General features: G+C 46.8%; 1 long non-coding RNA gene across 1 annotated transcript; it reads left to right on the forward strand.

The window, feature by feature from the left end:
* The first annotated feature begins 127 nt into the window (after positions 1–127).
* Positions 128–7,963, forward strand: LOC146182263 (uncharacterized). The gene is made up of 3 exons (XR_014700050.1): positions 128–280; positions 4,679–4,783; positions 7,859–7,963. It is a non-coding gene; the product is annotated as an uncharacterized LOC146182263 (long non-coding RNA).
* Positions 7,964–9,049: the final 1,086 nt, after the last annotated feature.

Below are 9,049 nucleotides of genomic sequence, written 5' to 3' on the forward strand. Positions count from 1 at the left end.
TTATTATTTGGCGATGACGTCACGGTGGCTTTAAGTCCGCGTGATGAAAGGTGGGGGGCGGGGGACCTCAGGCGTGGGTCCGGAAGCCTTGACGTGATGCTGTGAATAATGTGTGTGCGCAGGTAGAAGGCTTCGTTGCTGTATCTAGGAGTACGACGGAAGTCCACTGCGTTCAAGCGGATGGAACCATTGCTCTTTAGGAGTCCGGGTGCAGCGGTCACCAAGTTACAGCCCGAGGGCAGGCCAATAGGAATTGCTGCACGAAAAAGAAGCGGTACTGGTAAGTGTAAGATACTATGGTTATAACATATTTCGCAGAATAACCACAAGAATATAAGATCCTCAAGGCCAGAGATGGACAGGACTACCTCGCAATTCGCCCACGTTTTGCTGTCTTCACGCAGTATGGCTTTGCTGTTTACCCTATAGTCCTAAGGAAACCGAAGGAAATAGTAAAAAAAGAAAACAAAAAACAAACGAGGAGTAGCTAGCTGCAAGCATTGGAATGCAAGTTATAATGATTTTCCATGGCAAACGTTTACGCCTAAATGAACGAAACAGCATGCGGATCTGTTTGCCTGCTCTTCTGAAACGCGTCATTGCTTCGTTTTTGCTTTTGAGGACACCGAAAGCGCAGCGTTCTGTCGGGGGCTTTATCGTTATATGCATGTCTAAAGTTCAGCACACATAGCCGCAATCAACTGAATGGGCCGAGCAAAGAAAAACTCAATCCAAAGCGTTCCATAATGATTGCGTTGGTTGTGCTTCTACAATCCATACTGTTTGGAATTGGTGTGAAATGAGACATGACAGAGCCCACCCAGTTTTCTGTCCATCAGACGTTTATCCTTTGTGAGGGGTTGCACTGTTCGGCGGAGACTGCGCGATTTGTCACTTGAAGGCGCACAGTGGACCGTTGGACAAATAGTAACCATAGCAAACGTACTGTTACTAGTTCGGAGCTGAATAGAACCTCGGCATCCTGCTTCGCCGCTCAGAAAACCACAAGGAACAGATTCGATCGCGGCAGACTCAAGGCTATTTTTTGTAATCTCATACGATGCTATGTTAGGCGCGCGTTAATCTGGGAACCGCCCCGGCTGCCTAAAGAATATGGTTTTAAGGCACTGTAACATGGACTCAACGTATGCATGGATTTGTCTGGTTGAATGTTCAAGATATGCTCTCCGCTCAACTTTGCCGACTTAACACATCTTTACCAAGGATTTGTAAACGGTGAGCACGTCATGTTTTCTTGTCCGCATGAGACTGTGACAGCCATCACTGACTGTCGGGGCATACATCAGGAATATGAATAATTGTAGCAGCTAGCTTTCCTGGTTGTGGTTTGGCCCAGTTGTGATATGTTCAAGAAGTGTGAAATGGTATCCAAGTTATGTGTAGTACACACGGCGAACGAATGACTAGAAGTTCCAGGCTTAATTCTCTACGAAGTCTGAATTGCGTTTACTTAAGGAACAGGTGCTGTCCAAAACTCGCGGCGCCATGATGTGAGTATAAATTATATGCACAATTGAAAGAGACAATCGAGCTAGCACTTTCAATGTTTTCGTGGCTTAATAATATTTTTTTTCGTCAAAACTTTGCAAAATAGTCAAATGTGACTGTATGCTACAAGGTTCAGACACTGATCTGAATTGAAACTTCGGCACAATGCGATGCAAGTAGGAGAATCTTTAGGTCAGCTGTTTGTTTTCGGATCCGTAACTGAAATTCGGAGCTGGTGTCGCACCCTTCTTTCCGGTTCCCTTTCCTTCCATGTGTAGTTTTCCTTTGCGCTGGATTGTGCGTAAACATGGACTGCCTCCGTACAAGCGTACTTCCGGAAATCTGGGTCCGCTTGCACGAAACGATCGTAAGACTGTCTTAGATTGTTGAATGTTCAAGATATGTTCTCCACTCAGCTTTGCCGACTTAGCACATCTTTACCAACGCCTTCTGACCGGTGATCACGTCACTTTGCTTTGTGCTCATGAGACTGCGACCGCTATGCCTGGCGAGTCTGTTACAGCATACATCAGGAATATGAATTATTGTAGGACCTAGCTGTCGTAGTTGTGGTGTGGTTTTAATCAAAAAAGAGGTAAAATGATCAAATGTACTCCCTTTTTCCAAAGTTTAGATCCCAGTGGGCCTACTTCTGGGACATACTATGTGGCTCGTAATTAATTCCCATCTTTCCGAACTTGCTGAAGGCAAGAACATATTTTGTTTTACCCTCTGCAATGGCTAAAACTTCCATGATAGTTTTAAAAGCCATAATTAAAAGCTTAAACGCAAACCCTTTGGGCTCGAAAGTTTTGACGAAGGCTACATCCACACCACGCGGCAACGTTCTTAAGTGGCTTATATCGGTACGTAACTACAAGGTTCAGACACTGGTTCTGAACCTGCTGAAAATTTCTGCTTCTGGCTGTCCTACAGAGCCACATTTCTCAAGGCACTTGAACTTTAGGACAACGCGATGCATCTGTTAGTTTCGCAGTGACTAGTGTGTTATTAAGGTTCATAAAAATTCTCAAATGTGGCAATTGATTGAGCAAGAGCAGTCTTCCTAACCACATCATTCCTTGCACCATATAGCGAAGACATCGCCGTTTTTTCTATTCAAAAATAACACACAGCAGCAACGGGCATCCGCCCTTTGGAGGTCCGGGGGACCGCGATAAGAGGTAATGTGCGCAAAGGCACACCACCTCACCTTGTCCACCACACACGGCGGCCGAGCGTACAGCCGAGCTTCAAATTGCGTTGTGAAGCAGCTTGTACTGACGCGCATTAACTGACGCTCGCCTTAAAGAGCATTTCCCTGCTCTTCGATTATTTTCTTCATCCTGGAGGTCTTTCAATGCTCGGAGTGTAACGATGCCAAAACTATGGAGGATCTGTTTTGCTCACGCCCTACATTTTCCTGAAATCCCTCTTTCTCCCTACGATCCCATACCAGACCTTTCGGGTGCAAAGCACTGCATTCCGAAAACGGATGCAATACATTGCCACTATTTTGTTGATGTGTAATAACAACAGCTGAAGACGGTTAAGGAAAGCTGGGGACGCGGCTGCGCTGTGCGTTTGCTTCGCGTAACAATTTATGAAGCCGGAAAGTCTGGCACTGCGGCGCAGGTTCCTCCGTGCTCGATATGCTTAACTACAACAGTTACGAAGACAGCCGGAACGGTAGCCTACGGATAAAGATATTACAGCTAAGTGACTCAAGCTCCTAGCTCACAAGCAGAGATAAGAAGTGCTACGCACCTACCTCGCTTTTGCTTGATGATGCAAATCGGCTATAATGGTTTTGACGCACCAATAGGTTTTCTTCCCTACCCGGAGCACGTTGAGCCAGCTGAGGACCTTGTCATTATTACACGCCTTCTTGAGGTCTGTCCTAAGATTACCTTTGCGAGCCCAGTATGACACGTTTGAGTCTGAAAATCACGTCCTATGCGTGCGCAAGTGTTGTCTAAACTTGACAATCTCGCATAACCAAAGGCTATTCTGCTCCATGAAGCCCACCAACCTCATCTGGACGATGTGCTCCACTAATTTGCCTACGCATGGCGGTAGTGAGACTGGTCTACGATGCTCTGGCTGCGGTGGCCTACCCGACCTTCGTATGAATATGATATTCGCCGCCTTCCACTGTTTTCGAAGGGGGCATGTACTCTTTTTGTTATGCAATCGAGTTATCGTCTAGATTTCTAAGCATTTTATTCGTAACACCTACAGAGCTGATTTCGTTTCGAGCCTGGCCCTCTGTGACCACACCTCTGCCTCCGTGATGAAAGCGTCTACGGCCTCTTTGGGTGCCCGACCGTACTCGAGGAGGAGGTGTGTTAGGTCTCCTCAATGTAGGTCTTTATGGTATTATCCATAAAATCTTCGCCGTCTCCCTCAAACACGTATCTAGATTTGGCATGTCTAATCCTCGGTTGCGTTTCCAATTTTGTTGGGACCAGAAAATGCCGGAGCACGATCCACGCCCTAGAGAGATTCGTGCCTCCCCCATTTCGTTCCACCCACTGTCCCAATGCCGCTCTCGTACTTTGAATGTGTATTCTTCAATTCCATTATTGTGTTTTGCAATCTTCTTCCTAAGATTGCGGTTCCATTTCTGCTTCTTTAATTTCTTTTCCATACTTCGCCTGGCTTCCAATGTGTGAAGCAGCCGACTTTCCTTTATCTCGGGAGTATTCTCCTCTTCTAACGTCTGTGTCGTCTCACCTCTCGTGTTTCTTGAGTGCCTCATCCCATTCCCCTATAATTCGATTGTCCTTTCTCCGAGTTCTAAAACGATCCCATTGTGTCGCAGATGTGCAGACGTGCTTTGGGCATCTTGATGGCATATTTCAGCGCCATTACGATAACGAACTGATGGCTACCACAGTTTTGCTCCGAACTGTATTATTCGAAGCCTCTCGCGTTTTTGGAAAGCAAAACGCACTATTATCGTAACTTCGAGCTAAGTATTACATCATTTTACTACTTAGCAGGATACTGCATGCCGCGATGCTAATGTGCCAGGCTCAGTGCGTGAGTTTTTCTATCGTACGGTAATTCTGTAGCTGGCTCCAGGCGAACGGGAGGATTTATAAACATTTGACGTCATGGCTATCAATAATCAGTGACTTTAAGCCACTGTAACTTATTTGTGCAGGTCGTAGATGCAAGATAGCGCGACGTTGGATGACCAGAGGCGCAGAGCGTGTTCTGTAGGCAGCCTTGTACGACTGACCACATCATCACCGAGGACGTCTACATGGTGAGCACGTCCCTTTCTGATGCCCAGGCGAGAGTGCCGAAACCTCAACTTAGGAATGCGGAACACTATCACAGAGTTGTTCTGGCCACGATGTTCAGGTAGTGGGACGGGACATCCACGTTTGGTATATATAACGGGGAAACCATTTCCGCTGCTTTGCGCTACGGGATGATTTCTCCCATGGCTAAACTGTGTCTTTGTAAAATATTGATCTTGAGGAATCCATCTCAGGCTCGCAAAGCTACATTGCAATGATATAGTTTCAAAGAGAACGCCTGAAGAGTAGAACGAGCATATATTTCGTGCATTCTCGTGGCTGGCGACACGTCCTTGAACCTAAGATGAGCTTTGTAGTTACGATAATATAAAGCAACGCGTATGTAACGGTAATTATACGAATGCGAAACGAAAAGCTTCGTAGTGGGAATATACCGGCATGTGACTTCAAGATAAACTGGTTTGAACATGGCTATCCTGCAGTATGTACATTATTTAAGGTTAGGGCAACTGCGAGATTTTCCGTCACAATCTGCTACTAACCTGCTTGTTCTGAGCTCCATAATTTCAGTCAACAACTGCTGTTGTACCTGGTCTTCTGGTTCTCATTCCTCCCGCATGTAGTTTTGGTGCGCGCTGATTTCTTCGTAGAAATCGATCGCCGACTCCCAGGAGTAAAGTGCCCCTTCCGGTAGAAATCCGTCTCATCTTTGCGTTCTCGGGTTATTTCCTGAAAGATTTCTTGCTTAAAGAGTAAAAAAAAAAATAAATCACAGTTGCTCCAGTAAACTAGCGGCAAGGACTGACCAGGAAGAGGAGGGCATATGTGTGTCCTCCTCTTCCTGGTCCGCCTCCATGCTATAGCGTTCTTTCTCTGACAATAACCAGCTCGCCCAGCAACACACCCTGTCCGAAGTAAAAGAAAAGCAAGGAAGGTCTGGGCGTCTTCTCCGTATACAGGGAAGGAAGTAGCAGCAACGGGCATCCGCCCTTTCGATACCCGGGGGACAGCGAGAGGAGATGCTGTGCCTAAAAGGCACACCACCTCGCCTTGTCCACCACACACGGCGGCCGAGTGTACTGCCGGGCCTCGAAATTGCCCGGAGCGACCTGTGCCAGAATCCCAGTCCCCACACCGCAGCGATCACTGGCACAAGCAGTGCAGGCGCTGGGATTCGAACACAAGTCTTCGCGAGTGCGAGCTCAACACTTTACCCACTCGGCTACCGTGTGGCACGGCTTTTTCGTGCCGCATGCATATGCTGATGCGAGACGAAGGAAGTAGGCCGAAAGAAACATAGCGTCGTGCCACAGTTACGCTCTCACCCTCTCTGATTACCATAGATGATAAGAGCAGGTTCTGGTTGCAGTGATATCTGGTGCGGCCGCTGCAACGCTGCCTACGCTTGCATGTAGCCAAAGCCTTATCATCCTATTCGTAATGGGAGGGTACAGAACTGCGTCGCTTTGTATTGTGATGCAGATAATGTGGCATTGACGACGAGCAACATCTTCCTTCCTTACCACGAAAGAAATGAATGCGGATTGCGAACGTCTGCATGTGTAACGCACCGTATATCTGCTGTGACCGAAGCGCAAAGGGATGTAAAAAAACGATGGCGCATTGCAAGGAGCACATTGAGGTATGATAGGCATGTAGTCTGAAGACAACCTATTACTTAGGATGTACTGGCGTGGTTACACATCAAAAATGGTGCGCAAACTGCAGTAACAGCGCATTGTTACGGATCACGAAGCGCTGTTCTTTGATGCGGCAAAAAACACCCGCCAATCATACATGTAAAATAAGTAAGATTTCCCGTATTTACATCGAAGACCTGCTGAGGACATTATGCATACGAAGTGGGAACTGCATTACGAGCAATAAGCGTTACCACAGTGAATGATCATTCGTTGCATTTTCAGCGGACGTAGATGAGCATAATCACGTCCTATGCGTGCAGAAGTGTTGTCTAAACACGACAATCTCGCCTTGCGAAAGGCCATTCCGCTCGATGAAGCCTACCAACCTCGTCTGGACGACATGCTCAACCAATTTTCCTACGCATGGTGGTAGTGAAACTGGTCTAGGATTCTATGGCTGCGGCGGCTTACCCGGCCTTTGTTGGAATATGATATTTGCCGCCTACCACTGTTCTCGAAGAGGGCACGTACTCTGTTATGCAATGAAGTTAGCGTCTAGATTTCTGAGCATTTTATTCGTAACACCTACAAAGCCCCGTGCTGATTTAGTTTTGAGCCTCACCCTCTCTGCCCACACCTCTGCCTCCGTGATGAAAGCGTCTACGGCCTCTTTGGGTGCCCCACTGTACTCCGGGAGGAGGTGTGTTGGTTGTCCTCAATGTATGCCATTATAATCTTATCCATAAAATCTTCGCTGTCTCCCTCAAACACGCGTCTAGATTTGGCATGTCTAATCCTCAGTTGCGTTTCCAATTTTGTTTGGACCAGCAAATGCCTCTCCCATTTCGTTGCACCTACTGCCCCAATTCCGTTCTCGTACATTAAATCTGTATTCCTGAGTTTCATTATTGTGTTTTGCAATCTGCTTCGTAGCATTGCAGTTCAATTTTTGCTTTTTTAATTTCTTTTCAATACTTCACCTGGCCTCCTATATGTGAAGCAGCCGACTTTCCTTTATCTCGGGAGCATTCTCCTCTTCTAACGTTTGTGTCGTCTGCCCTCTCGTGGTTCTTGAGCGCATCATCCCACTCCCCTATGTTTTCGATTGTCCTTTCTCAGCGTTCTAAAACGATCCCACTCTGTCGCAGACGTGCAGACGTGCTTTGAGCGTCTTGACGGCATATTGCGGCGCCAATACGATAACGAACTAAGTTTTGCTCCGAACTGTACCACTCGAAGCCTCTCGCGTTTTTGGAAAGCAAAACGCACTATTATCGTAACTTCGAGCTAAGTATTACATCATTTTACTACTTAGCAGGATAATGCATGCCGCGATGCTAATGTGCCAGGCTTAGTGCGTGAGTGTTTGTAAACATTTGACGTCATGGCTATCAATAATCAGTCATTTTAAGCCACTGTAACTTATTTGTGCAGGTCATGGATGCAAGATAGCGCGACGTTGGATGACCGGAGGCGTAGAGCGTGTTCTGTAGGCAGCCTTGTACGACTGAGCACACCGTCACCCAGGACTTCTATAGGGTGAGCACGTCCCTTTCTGATGCCCGGGCGAGAGTGCCGGAACCTCAACTTTGGAATACGGAACACTGACACAGTTGTGCTGTGTTCACACGATGTTCAGGAAGTTGGACGGGACATTCACGTTTGGTATATGTAACGGGCAAACCATTTCCGCTGCTTTGCGCTACGGGCTGAATTTTCCCGTAGCTAAACTGTGTCTTTGTAAAGTATCGGTCTTGCGTAATCCATCTCAAACTCGCAAAGTTACATTGCGAGGATATAGTTTCAAAAGGAGCGCCTGAAGAGTGAAAGGACCATACATTTCATGCATTCTCGTGGCTGGCGATACGCTCTTCAACCCAAGAACAGGTTTTTAGTGCAGGTAAAATAAAGGAACTCGGATGTAACTGTAATATAGCAAACTAAACTAAAGGTTTCGTAGTGGGCATCTACCGCCATGTGGCTATTCTGCAGTATGCACATTATTTAAGGTTCCGGGAATTACGAGATTTTCCGTCACAATCCGCTATTGACCTGCAGGCGCAGTAGCCGCATTGAAATGTCGGATCGGAGTGACGTAATCGCGAGATAAAAACTTGATAAACTTCGCAGCAGTGGCGGCGAGGGCGACAGATGACAAAAATTGTTGCTTTATTTTTCCAGATAACCCCCCCCCCCCCTCGGGCCATTGCTTGCAGGGTGTTCAGCTGACCAGTCTGCGCTGGTTTCTGCCCACAGTTAGTTGTGTGAAGAGTAATACGGTATCAAGTGCAAGGTAAAGATTTTCAACTGACGTCAGCAGCGTAGCAGTTACATATTCGCGGACCGTTGGAACCTTGGCACATTGGCATTGTATAAGCGGCTCTTTCTTCTACTTGTCTCTGCAGTCCACAAAGCACATTACTATACTTTTTAATTCGTTATTTTCAGAACGACACATCCCGTGACTGCAATGGCTGAAGGAGTGGGAAGCAGAGTTTTGGGGGAGCAGCCTACACAGAACTGGTAGAACGCTTTGGGGGAACTCAAAAAGCTACTGGTAAGCCATAATTTCGTGCATTTGTCATCATTGTGGTATGTGTGGATATAAAAATATATATTGTACAG

This window comes from Amblyomma maculatum, chromosome 8 (genome assembly GCF_055883805.1).
Source record: "Amblyomma maculatum isolate TAMU_Amacu chromosome 8, ASM5588380v1, whole genome shotgun sequence".
NCBI lineage: Eukaryota > Metazoa > Arthropoda > Arachnida > Ixodida > Ixodidae > Amblyomma > Amblyomma maculatum.